We start from the raw sequence: 20,391 nt of genomic DNA, 5'->3' as shown, positions 1-20,391 counted from the left end.
TTTATATTTCTTCATAAGCATTAATCTTATTTTGTCAATTAGGAACATTCAGCACCCACCCGCTATCAAGGCAGCTGCCTATCATGTCATGCCCTACCTGCACAGGTGTGCTGGCTACTCAAATGATCCAATTAAGGAGGCCATTTAGTCAGCAGCAGCAGAAGTCCTGTGCCTGGACGCTCCAACAGGGGCCAGACACAAGCAGAAGCAGAAGCAGCAGAAGCAGCAGCAGCACACCTTTTGTTTATTGGCTGCAGCAGCAGCAAGGCCCACAGGGCTGGCTAGCTGGCTAGCCAGCAAGCAGGTAGCAATGAAAGTAGGAATCTTTCTTTTTAACCCTGTAAGGGGGTGGTGCACTGTACCCGAAGATACTGCCATATCGGGTCAATGCATAGGGCGACGGAAGCAAGCTTCGAAATCGGCCCCCGTTCTCAAAAATCCATTTAATATATGGTCCCCAGATAGGGGACGTATCAGATATTAAACTGATAAGAACAGATACTACACTTGATCTTAGCCAAAAGGCCGAGAAGCGATAACCGTGAAAGGGGCGGGCCCAACAAGGTCCCCTTCATGGGCACTATCACTGCTTGCTGTCAGGGAGGCTGCCAGACAATTTTCCATGCACACTCTGGCTGGGGGGCAGTCAACCACCAGTACACACAGCAGAACCTAACCCATACCATTATTGCTAAGCAGCAAGACAGGGGCCCATTGCACTCCCACGGGGCCTTTTTAAATGCAATCCATAACCCGGATTTGCCAGGAACCCTTCTTACTCCTCCTACTTGCATGTGACACTGGGCTTAGGATCTGCATAGGAAACACACACACAAGCACACACCTACCTTTGTTGCCTGCAGATGCCTCCTTGGCTGTCCCCAAACGGTATCAAACCAACACCCACGGGAAGCTGTAAGCATAGAGGACATGCCTGCACCCCATTGGACTTACCTGTGTGGGTTAAATCCAGGTTATTTGACAACCTATGGCGGTGATGGTTCTGCTCAGGCAGAGCAGTGCTGATGCTCCTCATAAAGCTGTCGCTGCTGTGAAGGTTCTAGGTGACATCACAAATCCCTTTGGTTACATACACAACAAAGCTGGGTTGTTGTTGTTTACACTCTGCAAGGCCTGTGGAAGTGAGTGACATCATAGCACTGTAGTTCTGAGGGTTCAAGATGGATGCAACAATCTCCTGTTGCTTCTATGAAGGCCGTAATAGACGACATCACCAAACAGCTCCATAGTCACATACATCAGTGGTATTGAGTGACATCACAGCACAGTGCTAAGGCTCCTGGGCCTGGACACAGCAGCGGCTGCAATATCTCAACGGAGAATACGTTTATATCTATGTGTGTGTGTGCGCATATATATATATATATATATATATATATATATATATATATATATATATATATATATTTCTCCGCCGAAATCACTTTTAAACCCATTCCACCTTTTTTTTCCCTTCTCTTCCTCTTACTTTTTTTTCACGTATTTTTTAACGTTTTTCTCCTTTTCGCCTCTTTTCTGGGCGTTATTATTCTTCTTTTTCTTCTTTTTTTTCGTCTAATGCATACCCCATCAGTGCAGCAATGCTTATTCAATACCGCCAGCAGATGGAGACACTGGGGGATAATTTTTCTAAGGATTTATACTGATTTTTCCTGTCTGAATTGTCGCACAGAAAGTTGCAGGCCAAATATGTGTGACATTTCTGCGACTTTAGCTTCTAGAGCATTTTTACAACATTATACATAGGTGCTGAATACATAAAAAGCGACTGTTCAGCGACAGACAAGTCGCATCGGCTGAAAGTAGGCCAGAATGTCAGTCCATGTTGGAGCAGGTTAGATACAGTCTAAAGCATAGATCTCAAGTCTGTGCACAGAATTTAGCAAGGGCCTCGCACCTTCTGATGCATTCAGGTAGGTGCAACAATAGCATAGCCTAACCCTCTGTACTTTGGTCTATATTGATGCGGGACATAGACAGCCAGCTGATGACCAATCCATTAGTGCAATGGATGGCTGGAAGCATTTGTCTCTTTGCCTTTGCAATACACAGAAGCAATGCATGGTCAATGTACAGCAATGACACACCTGTGTGAACAGCAGGAGACCCCCCCCCCCATGTTATGTTACATAGTTACATAGTTAGTACGGTCGAAAAAGACATATGTCCATCACGTTCAACAGGGAATTAAGGGGTAGGGGTGTGGCGCGATATTGGGGAAGGGATGAGATTTTATATTTCTTCATAAGCATTAATCTTATTTTGTCAATTAGGACATTCAGCACCCACCCGCTATCAAGCAGCTGCCTATCATGTCATGCCCTACCTGCACAGGTGTGCTGGCTACTCAAATGATCCAATTAAGGAGGCCATTTAGTCAGCAGCAGCAGAAGTCCTGTGCCTGGACGCTCCAACAGGGGCCCAGACACAAGCAGAAGCAGAAGCAGCAGAAGCAGCAGCAGCACCACCTTTTGTTTATTGGCTGCAGCAGCAGCAAGGCCCACAGGGCTGGCTAGCTGGCTAGCCAGCAAGCAGGGTAGCAATGAAAGTAGGAATCTTTCTTTTTAACCTGTAAGGGGGTGGTGCACTGTACCCGAAGATACTGCCATATCGGGTCCAATGCATAGGGCGACGGAAGCAAGCTTCGAAATCGGCCCCCGTTCTCAAAAATCCATTTAATATATGGTCCCCAGATAGGGGACGTATCAGATATTAAACTGATAAGAACAGATACTACACTTGATCTTAGCCAAAAGGCCGAGAAGCGATAACCGTGAAAGGGGCGGGCCCAACAAGGTCCCCTTCATGGGCACTATCACTGCTTGCTGTCAGGGAGGCTGCCAGACAATTTTCCATGCACACTCTGGGCTGGGGGGCAGTCAACCACCAGTACACACAGCAGAACCTAAACCCATACCATTATTGCTAAGCAGCAAGACAGGGGCCCATTGCACTCCCACGGGCCTTTTTAAATGCAATCCATAACCCGGATTTGCCAGGAACCCTTCTTACTCCTCCTACTTGCATGTGACACTGGGCTTAGGATCTGCATAGGAAACACACACACAAGCACACACCTACCTTTGTTGCCTGCAGATGCCTCCTTGGCTGTCCCCAAACGGTATCAAACCAACACCCACGGGAAGCTGTAAGCATAGAGGACATGCCTGCACCCCATTGGACTTACCTGTGTGGGTTAAATCCGGGTTATTTGACAACCTATGGCGGTGATGGTTCTGCTCAGGCAGAGCAGTGCTGATGCTCCTCATAAAGCTGTCGCTGCTGTGAAGGTTCTAGGTGACATCACAAATCCCTTTGGTTACATACACAACAAAGCTGGGTTGTTGTTGTTTACACTCTGCAAGGCCTGTGGAAGTGAGTGACATCATAGCACTGTAGTTCTGAGGGTTCAAGATGGATGCAACAATCTCCTGTTGCTTCTATGAAGGCCGTAATAGACGACATCACCAAACAGCTCCATAGTCACATACACAGCAAAGGAGAGATGTTGTTTACACCTAGTGATGTCAGTGGTATTGAGTGACATCACAGCACAGTGCTAAGGCTCCTGGGCCTGGGACACAGCAGCGGCTGCAATATCTCAACGGAGAATACGTTTATATCTATGTGTGTGTGTGCGCATATATATATATATATATATATATATATATATATATATATATTTCTCCGCCGAAATCACTTTTAAACCCATTTCCACCTTTTTTTCCCTTCTCTTCCTCTTACTTTTTTTCTCTTTTTTACGTTTTTTCTCCGTTTTTTCTCCTTTTCGCCTCTTTTCTGGGCGTATTATTCTTCTTTTTCTTCTTTTTTTTCGTCTAATGCATACCCCATCAGTGCAGCAATGCTTATTCAATACCGCCAGCAGATGGAGACACTGGGGGATAATTTTCTAAGGATTTATACTGATTTTTCCTGTCTGAATTTGTCGCACAGAAAGTTGCAGGCCAAATATGTGTGACATTTCTGCGACTTTAGCTTCTAGAGCATTTTTACAACATTATACATAGGTGCTGAATACATAAAAAGCGACTGTTCAGCGACAGACAAGTCGGCATCGGCTGAAAGTAGGCCAGAATGTCAGTCCATGTTGGAGCAGGTTTAGATACAGTCTAAAGCATAGATCTCAAAGTCTGTGCACAGAATTTAGCAAGGGCCTCGCACCTTCTGATGCATCAGGTAGGTGCACAATAGCATAGCCTAACCCTCTGTACTTTGGTCTATATTGATGCGGGGACATAGACAGCCAGCTGATGACCAATCCATTAGTGCAATGGATGGCTGGAAGCATTTGTCTTTGCCTTTGCAATACCACAGAAGCAATGCATGGTCAATGTACAGCAATGACACACCTGTTGTGAACAGCCAGGAGACCCCCCCCCCCCCCCCATGTTATGTTACATAGTTACATAGTTAGTACGGTCGAAAAAAGACATATGTCCATCACGTTCAACCAGGGAATTAAGGGGTAGGGGTGGTGGCGCGATATTGGGGAAGGGATGAGATTTTATATTTCTTCATAAGCATTAATCTTATTTTGTCAATTAGGAACATTCAGCACCCACCCGCTATCAAGGCAGCTGCCTATCATGTCATGCCCTACCTGCACAGGTGTGCTGGCTACTCAAATGATCCAATTAAGGAGGCCATTTAGTCAGCAGCAGCAGAAGTCCTGTGCCTGGACGCTCCAACAGGGGCCAGACACAAGCAGAAGCAGAAGCAGCAGAAGCAGCAGCAGCACCACCTTTTGTTTATTGGCTGCAGCAGCAGCAAGGCCCACAGGGCTGGCTAGCTGGCTAGCCAGCAAGCAGGTAGCAATGAAAGTAGGAATCTTTCTTTTTAACCCTGTAAGGGGTGGTGGTGCACTGTACCCGAAGATACTGCCATATCGGGTCAATGCATAGGGCGACGGAAGCAAGCTTCGAAATCGGCCCCCGTTCTCAAAAATCCATTTAATATATGGTCCCCAGATAGGGGGACCGTATCAGATATTAAACTGATAAGAACAGATACTACACTTGATCTTAGCCAAAAGGCCGAGAAAGCGATAACCGTGAAAGGGGCGGGCCCAACAAGGTCCCCTTCATGGGCACTATCACTGCTTGCTGTCAGGGAGGCTGCCAGACAATTTTCCATGCACACTCTGGGCTGGGGGGCAGTCAACCACCAGTACACACAGCAGAACCTAAACCCATACCATTATTGCTAAGCAGCAAGACAGGGGCCCATTGCACTCCCACGGGGCCTTTTAAATGCAATCCATAACCCGGATTTGCCAGGAAACCCTTCTTACTCCTCCTACTTGCATGTGACACTGGGCTTAGGATCTGCATAGGAAACACACACACAAGCACACACCTACCTTTGTTGCCTGCAGATGCCTCCTTGGCTGTCCCCCAAACGGTATCAAACCAACACCCACGGGAAGCTGTAAGCATAGAGGACATGCCTGCACCCCATTGGACTTACCTGTGTGGGTTAAATCCGGGTTATTTGACAACCTATGGCGGTGGATGGTTCTGCTCAGGCAGAGGCAGAGCAGTGCTGATGCTCCTCATAAAGCTGTCGCTGCTGTGAAGGTTCTAGGTGACATCACAAATCCCTTTGGTTACATACACAACAAAGCTGGGTTGTTGTTGTTTACACTCTGCAAGGCCTGTGGAAGTGAGTGACATCATAGCACTGTAGTTCTGAGGGTTCAAGATGGATGCAACAATCTCCTGTTGCTTCTATGAAGGCCGTAATAGACGACATCACCAAACAGCTCCATAGTCACATACACAGCAAAGGAGAGATGTTGTTTACACCTAGTGATGTCAGTGGTATTGAGTGACATCACAGCACAGTGCTAAGGCTCCTGGGCCTGGACACAGCAGCGGCTGCAATATCTCAACGGAGAATACGTTTATATCTATGTGTGTGTGTGCGCATATATATATATATATATATATATATATATATATATATATATATATTTCTCCGCCGAAATCACTTTTAAACCCATTTCCACCTTTTTTTCCCTTCTCTTCCTCTTACTTTTTTTTCACGTTTTTTTACGTTTTTCTCCTTTTCGCCTCTTTTCTGGGCGTATTATTCTTCTTTTTCTTCTTTTTTTTCGTCTAATGCATACCCCATCAGTGCAGCAATGCTTATTCAATACCGCCAGCAGATGGAGACACTGGGGGATAATTTTCTAAGGATTTATACTGATTTTTCCTGTCTGAATTTGTCGCACAGAAAGTTGCAGGCCAAATATGTGTGACATTTCTGCGACTTTAGCTTCTAGAGCATTTTTACAACATTATACATAGGTGCTGAATACATAAAAAGCGACTGTTCAGCGACAGACAAGTCGCATCGGCTGAAAGTAGGCCAGAATGTCAGTCCATGTTGGAGCAGGTTTAGATACAGTCTAAAGCATAGATCTCAAAGTCTGTGCACAGAATTTAGCAAGGGCCTCGCACCTTCTGATGCATCAGGTAGGTGCACAATAGCATAGCCTAACCCTCTGTACTTTGGTCTATATTGATGCGGGACATAGACAGCCAGCTGATGACCAATCCATTAGTGCAATGGATGGCTGGAAGCATTTGTCTTTGCCTTTGCAATACCACAGAAGCAATGCATGGTCAATGTACAGCAATGACACACCTGTGTGAACAGCCAGGAGACCCCCCCCCCCCCCATGTTATGTTACATAGTTACATAGTTAGTACGGTCGAAAAAAGACATATGTCCATCACGTTCAACCAGGGAATTAAGGGGTAGGGGTGTGGCGCGATATTGGGGAAGGGATGAGATTTTATATTTCTTCATAAGCATTAATCTTATTTTGTCAATTAGGAACATTCAGCACCCACCCGCTATCAAGGCAGCTGCCTATCATGTCATGCCCTACCTGCACAGGTGTGCTGGCTACTCAAATGATCCAATTAAGGAGGCCATTTAGTCAGCAGCAGCAGAAGTCCTGTGCCTGGACGCTCCAACAGGGGCCAGACACAAGCAGAAGCAGAAGCAGCAGAAGCAGCAGCAGCACCACCTTTTGTTTATTGGCTGCAGCAGCAGCAAGGCCCACAGGGCTGGCTAGCTGGCTAGCCAGCAAGCAGGTAGCAATGAAAGTAGGAATCTTTCTTTTTAACCCTGTAAGGGGGTGGTGCACTGTACCCGAAGATACTGCCATATCGGGTCAATGCATAGGGCGACGGAAGCAAGCTTCGAAATCGGCCCCCGTTCTCAAAAATCCATTTAATATATGGTCCCCAGATAGGGGACGTATCAGATATTAAACTGATAAGAACAGATTTTTTACTTTTAGATATAATATTCTTAGACTAAAAGACCTTACGCAGTCCAGATTATACTTAGTCTGCTAAAAGCATATTCCACAGATGTAGATTCCAAAGACTTTTAGCCACTTTGTGACCTAATCTTTTTTTATCCAATAAATAGAAAACATACATCTCACTAAGAGCTAGGCGAACACAATCTTTAGAGGTAATAGTGTCTCTTTTAAAAAGAAGAATATTCCTCGTCTTCCATAGTGCAATTTTAATACAATTTATACTAATCCACAAAACCCGAGACTTTTCCACAGATAAAACATTATAAAATCCATATAAAATAACTTCATGATTTAAAAAATTAAGATCAGAAATGAATTTTAGTAAGGGTCCTATCAAATGCCATATCTCTTGGGCGTAAAAACAGTTCCAAAAAAGGTGTAAAACTGTTTCCTCACTAGGACACCCCATTCTCGGGCACTTTGCACTACGACACAATCCTCTTCTGTGTTGGAATTCTCTGGTAGGCAAACATTGATGTGCTATCTGCCAGGCCAGATCTTTTAAGTCATTAGATAAGAATCCCATATTCACCATCCTCCAAACTCTTAGAGATTTCTCAGTGGAATAATTAGATATTAAGCAAATCTGTTCTATCTTCCTGATTTCAGGAACTAATTTTCGTGCATTACTATAAATTTCTTGACTAAAATTAGCAATGCCATAAATACGAATAATCTTTTCTAAAACCACATAGTGCGCTGGGGGAATAAATAAGATTGGGGACGTTAAAGGTAAGGTTATCCACTTTCTTTTTCTAAAAATGTGACCTGCAGCATATTTTAAAAAATAAGACCAATAACAGTTTCTTTGCAAGCCATTAAAACACATAGAAAAAAAGTGAATATATAAAAACCTTTTTAAATCAGGCACATCCTTACCCCCCAATTTCTTTGTCTTCATCATTACATCTCTCCTGAGTTTATCCATTTTAGACCCCCATAAAAAATGAAAGCAAATCTTGTTTAAAAACTTTAAGGTGCGTTCACTCGGTGGGAAAACCAAGCTTAAATATAGCATGATAGGTAGCAACAAAGCTTTCATTATCAGTACTTTTCCTTCTATTGTTAATTTCCTCATTTTCCAAAAACTTATTTTCTTTTGCACTTTCTCTTTGACGATGGACCAGCTTTCCTCTCCATTATTTTCATTGTCAAAGATGACACCCAAGATTTTGATTTTATCATATTGCACATTCACCTCCGTATTGCCCCAATTCCCTATTGCAAAGCAATCACATTTATTTTTATTTAATTTGAAGCCAGAGCCCTCACAAAAAAATTCTGTCTGTCTGATAGCACGTTTCAGGGATGGTTCATCTGGACATAGAATATTAACATCATCCATGTATGCTATCGTCTTTACGCTCTGTCCTCCACTTCCAGGGATTGGCACTCCTCTAATGAGCTTATCTTTTCTCAAAACATTCAACAGAGGTTCTATTGCACATATGAAAAGAATGGGTGATAGGGGGCACCCCTGTTTCACCCCAGACTGTAAACATACCTCTTGGGATAAAAAACCGTTAATTAAAATACGACTAAAACAGTTTTTATATAAAAGTGCAATTTTTCCAACAATAAAATCAGGAAAATTCATTTTCTTTAAAACCAACCATAAAAAATCATGAGAAACACGGTCATAAGCCTTTTGAAAATCCAAGGATAAAATTGCCAATTTCTGATCACATTGTTTCTGATACCATAAAACATCTTTTACAAGGTTTAGATGATCACTTATTTTCCTTCCAGGTACTCCGCATACTTGGTCACTGTGTATAACCTTAGAAATTACCTGCTTGAGCCTATTTGCTAAAATTTTTGCTAAAACCTTATAGTCTGTATTTAGCAGGGTAATAGGCCTCCAATTTTCTAATTTAGAGATGTCTCCTTTTTTAAAAATCAGAGTAACAACACCATCTCTCCAGGACGCAGGTAAAATCTCAGATTTAAAAGCACAGTTAAAAATACCTAAAAGATCATCTTTTAAAATGGACCAAAAACACAGATAAAATTCAACTGGCAACCCATCCGAACCAGGTGTTTTACCATTTAAAAAACTCTTAAAAGTGCTTAAAAGTTCAGGTAAAAAGATTTCATCACAAAGGCTCTCTTGGTCAGTTTTGTCAAGTTTTGAATCCAAGGTATCTAAAACATCATTAGTAAAGGAAATATCAATATCTTTTTTATTAAAAAGCTCCTGATAAAATACTTGTGCTTCTCGCAACATCTCTTCATTAGTTATCTTCCCTTCTATTACAGATATCATTTCTTTCTTTCCCACCACCTTCTTAAAAAAGAATCTCGAACACTTTTCATCATTCTCCAGACATTGCACCTTGCTGTTAAAAATCATTTCTTTTCCTTTTTGACTAATGGCATTTTTTATTTCATTCTTTGTCTGAGCAATAACATCATCCATCTCAAGCCCGGCTTGCTTTAGTTTATAATATGTTTGGATTTTAGTGTTTAACATTTTAAACCATAACTTTTTCTCCTTAGCCTTTTGGATGCCCACACGGATAAAAAACAGTTTAGTCCACTTTTTAACATCCTCCCACCAATCCAAAATATTTTTATATTGGGATTGACGCAATCTCCATTTGTTATAAGCAGCAATAAAATCATTTTTTGTTTTCATGTCCTCTAATAAAGTAGTGTTGAGCTTCCAAACGCCTCTGCCTTTCTCTAGGCCAGGTAAAGTGACATGTGCATGTAATAACTTATGATCAGAGAAAATATTCGATAAAAGAGAAACCTCAACTAGATTAAAACTTTCCGATAAAAAAATAAAATCAATCCTGGATTTGCAGACATTATTTTCCCATGTGTAACCAGGGTCGTCTGGGTATTTTCTCCTCCAGACATCGGTAAAGTTAAAATCCTCAGTCATACTCTTAATCTGTTTCTCTGTTTTATCCACTCTGACATGCACACTTCCACTCTCACGATGATCACCACTCATACAACAATTAAAATCTCCAGCCATTAAAATAGGTGTTGAACCTGGGATAAAAGCCTGAATATCATTAATCAAGTCGGCTCTCTCATTTTTTTCAGGAGAAGCATAGATGTTAAAAAGCTTAATCTCTGAGCCATTGTACTTAATATTAACTAATAGCGCTCTACCAGGTATAATTTCTAAGAAGGACAAAACTTGTACATCTGAACCTCTAAACAAGATCCCAACACCTGAAGATCTGTTCAGATTGTCACCCGACCAGACCGATGGTCCCAAAGTCCAGCTACGACAAAGGTCCTCATAGTTTGGACTATGTTCAATTCCACATTCTTGTAAAAAGAACAGAGAACAGTCCAAGGTCTCTAAAAAACTAAACAAAGCAGCCCTTCTCGTAGGGCTCTTTAGACCTCTCACATTAAGAGAGGAGCACTTTAAGGAAGCTATTCGCTACTGGAGTTTGAGTCCGATATGAAACCCACAGGTGACTCCGGGCTTTCGAACTCTTTGATATTTTTTGGATCGGACGCTGATCTTATAGAAGGCCTCCATGCATGTTGACTGTCCTCACATTCGTCTGAGCTTTTTTTGACAGGCCGTTTAATGCCAAGTTGTGGCTCATCTCCAAGTTCCTTCTTCCGCTTGATCTCCTTCACGCCAACCTCCATGGCTTCACTGCTCACTAGTGACCCTCCACCACCAGAACCCTCCACAGAAGGTCTCCCCTCTGTCTCAGGCACAGCAGAAAGGTCCATAAGCTCCGCCACGACATGAGAAGTTACAGCCGGCTTTTCTGAAGGCGCCTCAGACCGCTGGGGTGCTTTCGCAGGTGGTACTTCAGCTTGCACTACACCCACTCTCCCCGCTACACGGTCAGCCCACGATCTAGCTACACTGGAACGGAGACTGCAATCTTTAAAGGCATGGCCTTCTTCACCACAAATGTTGCAGACGATTTTAGCACAGTCCTTAGAAACATGGCCTTCTTGATTGCACCGACCACAGCGAACTGTAGTGTCCGTGCAAACTTCCATAGTATGTCCGAATTTCTTACATTTCCTACAAAAAGTAGGCATCTCGGGATAAAACAAATAGCCCTTATCCCGACCGATAGAAAAGTTGGAGGGTGGATGACACAACCCTCCAATGCCAGTAGCATCCTCCTTCATTTTCACAAAAAACTTATGTTTCCCCGTCCATAGGTCTTCTGAATTCATCACCTTATGGGAATACTTAACAGAACTGCAGTATTTCCCCAAAAAGAGCTCAATATGGGACACAGTCACAAAGGGATTGTGCATACACACAACTAGAGGAATATCGCCTCCAGTATACAACACTGTGACCGTGATCCCATCAAGCTCAGCAAGGTCTTGATTGCTTTTCAGCTTCTCAAAAAGATTCTGGCATGCATAAGCAGAGTCCAGAGTTAGGATGAAGCTGCCCTTCCGAGGATCTCTGAGACAGACGATGTTCTCTTTCTTCACCCCAAGAAGCTTGTAGAGAGTTTCTTTCACAAAATAAGAAAGTTGGACGAGTTCTTGCTTGTCTTCATCAACATCAAAGCGAAAGGAAAAACGAATCCGCGTTTCACCGGATGTAAGGTAACGGATGCGAACACCCATCTTGTCGATCGCCTTTTCGGTTCCTCGTAGCAGCCCCCCTTGGAAAGGTAGGACAAACTCCCAGGATCCTCCTGACCAGACACTTGATCTAGCCAAAAGGCCGAGAAGCGATAACCGTGAAAGGGGCGGGCCCAACAAGGTCCCCTTCATGGGCACTATCACTGCTTGCTGTCAGGGAGGCTGCCAGACAATTTTCCATGCACACTCTGGGCTGGGGGGCAGTCAACCACCAGTACACACAGCAGAACCTAAACCCATACCATTATTGCTAAGCAGCAAGACAGGGGCCCATTGCACTCCCACGGGGCCTTTTTAAATGCAATCCATAACCCGGATTTGCCAGGAACCCTTCTTACTCCTCCTACTTGCATGTGACACTGGGCTTAGGATCTGCATAGGAAACACACACACAAGCACACACCTACCTTTGTTGCCTGCAGATGCCTCCTTGGCTGTCCCCAAACGGTATCAAACCAACACCCACGGGAAGCTGTAAGCATAGAGGACATGCCTGCACCCCATTGGACTTACCTGTGTGGGTTAAATCCGGGTTATTTGACAACCTATGGCGGTGATGGTTCTGCTCAGGCAGAGCAGTGCTGATGCTCCTCATAAAGCTGTCGCTGCTGTGAAGGTTCTAGGTGACATCACAAATCCCTTTGGTTACATACACAACAAAGCTGGGTTGTTGTTGTTTACACTCTGCAAGGCCTGTGGAAGTGAGTGACATCATAGCACTGTAGTTCTGAGGGTTCAAGATGGATGCAACAATCTCCTGTTGCTTCTATGAAGGCCGTAATAGACGACATCACCAAACAGCTCCATAGTCACATACACAGCAAAGGAGAGATGTTGTTTACACCTAGTGATGTCAGTGGTATTGAGTGACATCACAGCACAGTGCTAAGGCTCCTGGGCCTGGACACAGCAGCGGCTGCAATATCTCAACGGAGAATACGTTTATATCTATGTGTGTGTGTGCGCATATATATATATATATATATATATATATATATATATATTTCTCCGCCGAAATCACTTTTAAACCCATTTCCACCTTTTTTTCCCTTCTCTTCCTCTTACTTTTTTTTCACGTTTTTTTACGTTTTTCTCCTTTTCGCCTCTTTTCTGGGCGTATTATTCTTCTTTTTCTTCTTTTTTTTCGTCTAATGCATACCCCATCAGTGCAGCAATGCTTATTCAATACCGCCAGCAGATGGAGACACTGGGGGATAATTTTCTAAGGATTTATACTGATTTTTCCTGTCTGAATTTGTCGCACAGAAAGTTGCAGGCCAAATATGTGTGACATTTCTGCGACTTTAGCTTCTAGAGCATTTTTACAACATTATACATAGGTGCTGAATACATAAAAAGCGACTGTTCAGCGACAGACAAGTCGCATCGGCTGAAAGTAGGCCAGAATGTCAGTCCATGTTGGAGCAGGTTTAGATACAGTCTAAAGCATAGATCTCAAAGTCTGTGCACAGAATTTAGCAAGGGCCTCGCACCTTCTGATGCATCAGGTAGGTGCACAATAGCATAGCCTAACCCTCTGTACTTTGGTCTATATTGATGCGGGACATAGACAGCCAGCTGATGACCAATCCATTAGTGCAATGGATGGCTGGAAGCATTTGTCTTTGCCTTTGCAATACCACAGAAGCAATGCATGGTCAATGTACAGCAATGACACACCTGTGTGAACAGCCAGGAGACCCCCCCCCCCCCATGTTATGTTACATAGTTACATAGTTAGTACGGTCGAAAAAAGACATATGTCCATCACGTTCAACCAGGGAATTAAGGGGTAGGGGTGTGGCGCGATATTGGGGAAGGGATGAGATTTTATATTTCTTCATAAGCATTAATCTTATTTTGTCAATTAGGAACATTCAGCACCCACCCGCTATCAAGGCAGCTGCCTATCATGTCATGCCCTACCTGCACAGGTGTGCTGGCTACTCAAATGATCCAATTAAGGAGGCCATTTAGTCAGCAGCAGCAGAAGTCCTGTGCCTGGACGCTCCAACAGGGGCCAGACACAAGCAGAAGCAGAAGCAGCAGAAGCAGCAGCAGCACCACCTTTTGTTTATTGGCTGCAGCAGCAGCAAGGCCCACAGGGCTGGCTAGCTGGCTAGCCAGCAAGCAGGTAGCAATGAAAGTAGGAATCTTTCTTTTTAACCCTGTAAGGGGGTGGTGCACTGTACCCGAAGATACTGCCATATCGGGTCAATGCATAGGGCGACGGAAGCAAGCTTCGAAATCGGCCCCCGTTCTCAAAAATCCATTTAATATATGGTCCCCAGATAGGGGACGTATCAGATATTAAACTGATAAGAACAGATACTACACTTGATCTTAGCCAAAAGGCCGAGAAGCGATAACCGTGAAAGGGGCGGGCCCAACAAGGTCCCCTTCATGGGCACTATCACTGCTTGCTGTCAGGGAGGCTGCCAGACAATTTTCCATGCACACTCTGGGCTGGGGGGCAGTCAACCACCAGTACACACAGCAGAACCTAAACCCATACCATTATTGCTAAGCAGCAAGACAGGGGCCCATTGCACTCCCACGGGGCCTTTTTAAATGCAATCCATAACCCGGATTTGCCAGGAACCCTTCTTACTCCTCCTACTTGCATGTGACACTGGGCTTAGGATCTGCATAGGAAACACACACACAAGCACACACCTACCTTTGTTGCCTGCAGATGCCTCCTTGGCTGTCCCCAAACGGTATCAAACCAACACCCACGGGAAGCTGTAAGCATAGAGGACATGCCTGCACCCCATTGGACTTACCTGTGTGGGTTAAATCCGGGTTATTTGACAACCTATGGCGGTGATGGTTCTGCTCAGGCAGAGCAGTGCTGATGCTCCTCATAAAGCTGTCGCTGCTGTGAAGGTTCTAGGTGACATCACAAATCCCTTTGGTTACATACACAACAAAGCTGGGTTGTTGTTGTTTACACTCTGCAAGGCCTGTGGAAGTGAGTGACATCATAGCACTGTAGTTCTGAGGGTTCAAGATGGATGCAACAATCTCCTGTTGCTTCTATGAAGGCCGTAATAGACGACATCACCAAACAGCTCCATAGTCACATACACAGCAAAGGAGAGATGTTGTTTACACCTAGTGATGTCAGTGGTATTGAGTGACATCACAGCACAGTGCTAAGGCTCCTGGGCCTGGACACAGCAGCGGCTGCAATATCTCAACGGAGAATACGTTTATATCTATGTGTGTGTGTGCGCATATATATATATATATATATATATATATATATATATATATATATTTCTCCGCCGAAATCACTTTTAAACCCATTTCCACCTTTTTTTCCCTTCTCTTCCTCTTACTTTTTTTTCACGTTTTTTTACGTTTTTCTCCTTTTCGCCTCTTTTCTGGGCGTATTATTCTTCTTTTTCTTCTTTTTTTTCGTCTAATGCATACCCCATCAGTGCAGCAATGCTTATTCAATACCGCCAGCAGATGGAGACACTGGGGGATAATTTTCTAAGGATTTATACTGATTTTTCCTGTCTGAATTTGTCGCACAGAAAGTTGCAGGCCAAATATGTGTGACATTTCTGCGACTTTAGCTTCTAGAGCATTTTTACAACATTATACATAGGTGCTGAATACATAAAAAGCGACTGTTCAGCGACAGACAAGTCGCATCGGCTGAAAGTAGGCCAGAATGTCAGTCCATGTTGGAGCAGGTTTAGATACAGTCTAAAGCATAGATCTCAAAGTCTGTGCACAGAATTTAGCAAGGGCCTCGCACCTTCTGATGCATCAGGTAGGTGCACAATAGCATAGCCTAACCCTCTGTACTTTGGTCTATATTGATGCGGGACATAGACAGCCAGCTGATGACCAATCCATTAGTGCAATGGATGGCTGGAAGCATTTGTCTTTGCCTTTGCAATACCACAGAAGCAATGCATGGTCAATGTACAGCAATGACACACCTGTGTGAACAGCCAGGAGACCCCCCCCCCCCCATGTTATGTTACATAGTTACATAGTTAGTACGGTCGAAAAAAGACATATGTCCATCACGTTCAACCAGGGAATTAAGGGGTAGGGGTGTGGCGCGATATTGGGGAAGGGATGAGATTTTATATTTCTTCATAAGCATTAATCTTATTTTGTCAATAAGGAACATTCAGCACCCACCCGCTATCAAGGCAGCTGCCTATCATGTCATGCCCTACCTGCACAGGTGTGCTGGCTACTCAAATGATCCAATTAAGGAGGCCATTTAGTCAGCAGCAGCAGAAGTCCTGTGCCTGGACGCTCCAACAGGGGCCAGACACAAGCAGAAGCAGAAGCAGCAGAAGCAGCAGCAGCACCACCTTTTGTTTATTGGCTGCAGCAGCAGCAAGGCCCACAGGGCTGGCTAGCTGGCTAGCCAGCAAGCAGGTAGCAATGAAAGTAGGAATCTTTCTTTTTAACCCTGTAAGGGGGTGGTGCACTGTACCCGAAGATACTGCCATATCGGGTCAATGCATAGGGCGACGGAAGCAAGCTTCGAAATCGGCCCCCGTTCTCAAAAATCCATTTAATATATGGTCCCCAGATAGGGGACGTATCAGATATTAAACTGATAAGAACAGATACTACACTTGATCTTAGCCAAAAGGCCGAGAAGCGATAACCGTGAAAGGGGCGGGCCCAACAAGGTCCCCTTCATGGGCACTATCACTGCTTGCTGTCAGGGAGGCTGCCAGACAATTTTCCATGCACACTCTGGGCTGGGGGGCAGTCAACCACCAGTACACACAGCAGAACCTAAACCCATACCATTATTGCTAAGCAGCAAGACAGGGGCCCATTGCACTCCCACGGGGCCTTTTTAAATGCAATCCATAACCCGGATTTGCCAGGAACCCTTCTTACTCCTCCTACTTGCATGTGACACTGGGCTTAGGATCTGCATAGGAAACACACACACAAGCACACACCTACCTTTGTTGCCTGCAGATGCCTCCTTGGCTGTCCCCAAACGGTATCAAACCAACACCCACGGGAAGCTGTAAGCATAGAGGACATGCCTGCACCCCATTGGACTTACCTGTGTGGGTTAAATCCGGGTTATTTGACAACCTATGGCGGTGATGGTTCTGCTCAGGCAGAGCAGTGCTGATGCTCCTCATAAAGCTGTCGCTGCTGTGAAGGTTCTAGGTGACATCACAAATCCCTTTGGTTACATACACAACAAAGCTGGGTTGTTGTTGTTTACACTCTGCAAGGCCTGTGGAAGTGAGTGACATCATAGCACTGTAGTTCTGAGGGTTCAAGATGGATGCAACAATCTCCTGTTGCTTCTATGAAGGCCGTAATAGACGACATCACCAAACAGCTCCATAGTCACATACACAGCAAAGGAGAGATGTTGTTTACACCTAGTGATGTCAGTGGTATTGAGTGACATCACAGCACAGTGCTAAGGCTCCTGGGCCTGGACACAGCAGCGGCTGCAATATCTCAACGGAGAATACGTATCTATGTGTGTGTGTGCGCATATATATATATATATATATATATATATATATATATATATATATATATATTTCTCCGCCGAAATCACTTTTAAACCCATTTCCACCTTTTTTTCCCTTCTCTTCCTCTTACTTTTTTTTCACGTTTTTTTACGTTTTTCTCCTTTTCGCCTCTTTTCTGGGCGTATTATTCTTCTTTTTCTTCTTTTTTTTCGTCTAATGCATACCCCATCAGTGCAGCAATGCTTATTCAATACCGCCAGCAGATGGAGACACTGGGGGATAATTTTCTAAGGATTTATACTGATTTTTCCTGTCTGAATTTGTCGCACAGAAAGTTGCAGGCCAAATATGTGTGACATTTCTGCGACTTTAGCTTCTAGAGCATTTTTACAACATTATACATAGGTGCTGAATACATAAAAAGCCGACTGTTCAGCGACAGACAAGTCGCATCGGCTGAAAGTAGGCCAGAATGTCAGTCCATGTTGGAGCAGGTTTAGATACAGTCTAAAGCATAGATCTCAAAGTCTGTGCACAGAATTTAGCAAGGGCCTCGCACCTTCTGATGCATCAGGTAGGTGCACAATAGCATAGCCTAACCCTCTGTACTTTGGTCTATATTGATGCGGGACATAGACAGCCAGCTGATGACCAATCCATTAGTGCAATGGATGGCTGGAAGCATTTGTCTTTGCCTTTGCAATACCACAGAAGCAATGCATGGTCAATGTACAGCAATGACACACCTGTGTGAACAGCCAGGAGACCCCCCCCCCCCCATGTTATGTTACATAGTTACATAGTTAGTACGGTCGAAAAAAGACATATGTCCATCACGTTCAACCAGGGAATTAAGGGGTAGGGGTGTGGCGCGATATTGGGGAAGGGATGAGATTTTATATTTCTTCATAAGCATTAATCTTATTTTGTCAATTAGGAACATTCAGCACCCACCCGCTATCAAGGCAGCTGCCTATCATGTCATGCCCTACCTGCACAGGTGTGCTGGCTACTCAAATGATCCAATTAAGGAGGCCATTTAGTCAGCAGCAGCAGAAGTCCTGTGCCTGGACGCTCCAACAGGGGCCAGACACAAGCAGAAGCAGAAGCAGCAGAAGCAGCAGCAGCACCACCTTTTGTTTATTGGCTGCAGCAGCAGCAAGGCCCACAGGGCTGGCTAGCTGGCTAGCCAGCAAGCAGGTAGCAATGAAAGTAGGAATCTTTCTTTTTAACCCTGTAAGGGGGTGGTGCACTGTACCCGAAGATACTGCCATATCGGGTCAATGCATAGGGCGACGGAAGCAAGCTTCGAAATCGGCCCCCGTTCTCAAAAATCCATTTAATATATGGTCCCCAGATAGGGGACGTATCAGATATTAAACTGATAAGAACAGATACTACACTTGATCTTAGCCAAAAGGCCGAGAAGCGATAACCGTGAAAGGGGCGGGCCCAACAAGGTCCCCTTCATGGGCACTATCACTGCTTGCTGTCAGGGAGGCTGCCAGACAATTTTCCATGCACACTCTGGGCTGGGGGGCAGTCAACCACCAGTACACACAGCAGAACCTAAACCCATACCATTATTGCTAAGCAGCAAGACAGGGGCCCATTGCACTCCCACGGGGCCTTTTTAAATGCAATCCATAACCCGGATTTGCCAGGAACCCTTCTTACTCCTCCTACTTGCATGTGACACTGGGCTTAGGATCTGCATAGGAAACACACACACAAGCACACACCTACCTTTGTTGCCTGCAGATGCCTCCTTGGCTGTCCCCAAACGGTATCAAACCAACACCCACGGGAAGCTGTAAGCATAGAGGACATGCCTGCACCCCATTGGACTTACCTGTGTGGGTTAAATCCGGGTTATTTGACAACCTATGGCGGTGATGGTTCTGCTCAGGCAGAGCAGTGCTGATGCTCCTCATAAAGCTGTCGCTGCTGTGAAGGTTCTAGGTGACATCACAAATCCCTTTGGTTACATACACAACAAAGCTGGGTTGTTGTTGTTTACACTCTGCAAGGCCTGTGGAAGTGAGTGACATCACAGCACTGTAGTTCTGAGGGTTCAAGATGGATGCAACAATCTCCTGTTGCTTCTATGAAGGCCGTAATAGACGACATCACCAAACAGCTCCATAGTCACATACACAGCAAAGGAGAGATGTTGTTTACACCTAGTGATGTCAGTGGTATTGAGTGACATCACAGCACAGTGCTAAGGCTCCTGGGCCTGGACACAGCAGCGGCTGCAATATCTCAACGGAGAATACGTTTATATCTATGTGTGTGTGTGTGCGCATATATATATATATATATATATATATATATATATATATATATATCTCCGCCGAAATCACTTTTAAACCCATTTCCACCTTTTTTTCCCTTCTCTTCCTCTTACTTTTTTTTCACGTTTTTTTACGTTTTTCTCCTTTTCGCCTCTTTTCTGGGCGTATTATTCTTCTTTTTCTTCTTTTTTTTCGTCTAATGCATACCCCATCAGTGCAGCAATGCTTATTCAATACCGCCAGCAGATGGAGACACTGGGGGATAATTTTCTAAGGATTTATACTGATTTTTCCTGTCTGAATTTGTCGCACAGAAAGTTGCAGGCCAAATATGTGTGACATTTCTGCGACTTTAGCTTCTAGAGCATTTTTACAACATTATACATAGGTGCTGAATACATAAAAAGCGACTGTTCAGCGACAGACAAGTCGCATCGGCTGAAAGTAGGCCAGAATGTCAGTCCATGTTGGAGCAGGTTTAGATACAGTCTAAAGCATAGATCTCAAAGTCTGTGCACAGAATTTAGCAAGGGCCTCGCACCTTCTGATGCATCAGGTAGGTGCACAATAGCATAGCCTAACCCTCTGTACTTTGGTCTATATTGATGCGGGACATAGA

The 20,391-nt window shown here is 44.3% G+C and overlaps 6 non-coding genes and 1 pseudogene across 6 annotated transcripts; all 7 read right to left on the bottom strand.

Moving 5' to 3' along the window:
- Positions 1-346: 346 nt before the first annotated feature.
- Positions 347-537, bottom strand: LOC130333251 (U2 spliceosomal RNA). Its single transcript, XR_008875484.1, has one exon. It is a non-coding gene; the product is annotated as a U2 spliceosomal RNA (small nuclear RNA).
- Positions 538-2,598: 2,061 nt separating this feature from the next.
- LOC130333278 (U2 spliceosomal RNA) lies at positions 2,599-2,790 on the bottom strand. The gene has a single exon (XR_008875509.1). It is a non-coding gene; the product is annotated as a U2 spliceosomal RNA (small nuclear RNA).
- A 2,104-nt stretch (positions 2,791-4,894) lies between these two features.
- LOC130333281 (U2 spliceosomal RNA) lies at positions 4,895-5,088 on the bottom strand. The gene has a single exon (XR_008875511.1). It is a non-coding gene; the product is annotated as a U2 spliceosomal RNA (small nuclear RNA).
- Positions 5,089-7,187: 2,099 nt separating this feature from the next.
- Positions 7,188-7,363, bottom strand: LOC130333288 (U2 spliceosomal RNA; annotated as a pseudogene).
- Positions 7,364-14,156: 6,793 nt separating this feature from the next.
- On the bottom strand, positions 14,157-14,347 carry LOC130333250 (U2 spliceosomal RNA). Its single transcript, XR_008875483.1, has one exon. It is a non-coding gene; the product is annotated as a U2 spliceosomal RNA (small nuclear RNA).
- A 2,088-nt stretch (positions 14,348-16,435) lies between these two features.
- On the bottom strand, positions 16,436-16,626 carry LOC130333249 (U2 spliceosomal RNA). The gene has a single exon (XR_008875482.1). It is a non-coding gene; the product is annotated as a U2 spliceosomal RNA (small nuclear RNA).
- Positions 16,627-18,717: 2,091 nt separating this feature from the next.
- On the bottom strand, positions 18,718-18,908 carry LOC130333248 (U2 spliceosomal RNA). Its single transcript, XR_008875481.1, has one exon. It is a non-coding gene; the product is annotated as a U2 spliceosomal RNA (small nuclear RNA).
- Between the last annotated feature and the right edge of the window lie 1,483 nt (positions 18,909-20,391).

Source organism: Hyla sarda, unplaced genomic scaffold (assembly GCF_029499605.1).
Source record: "Hyla sarda isolate aHylSar1 unplaced genomic scaffold, aHylSar1.hap1 scaffold_402, whole genome shotgun sequence".
Classification (NCBI taxonomy): Eukaryota; Metazoa; Chordata; class Amphibia; order Anura; family Hylidae; genus Hyla; species Hyla sarda.
The sequence above is the reverse complement of the archived record's forward strand: the minus strand, read 5'-3'. Positions and strand labels throughout refer to the sequence as shown.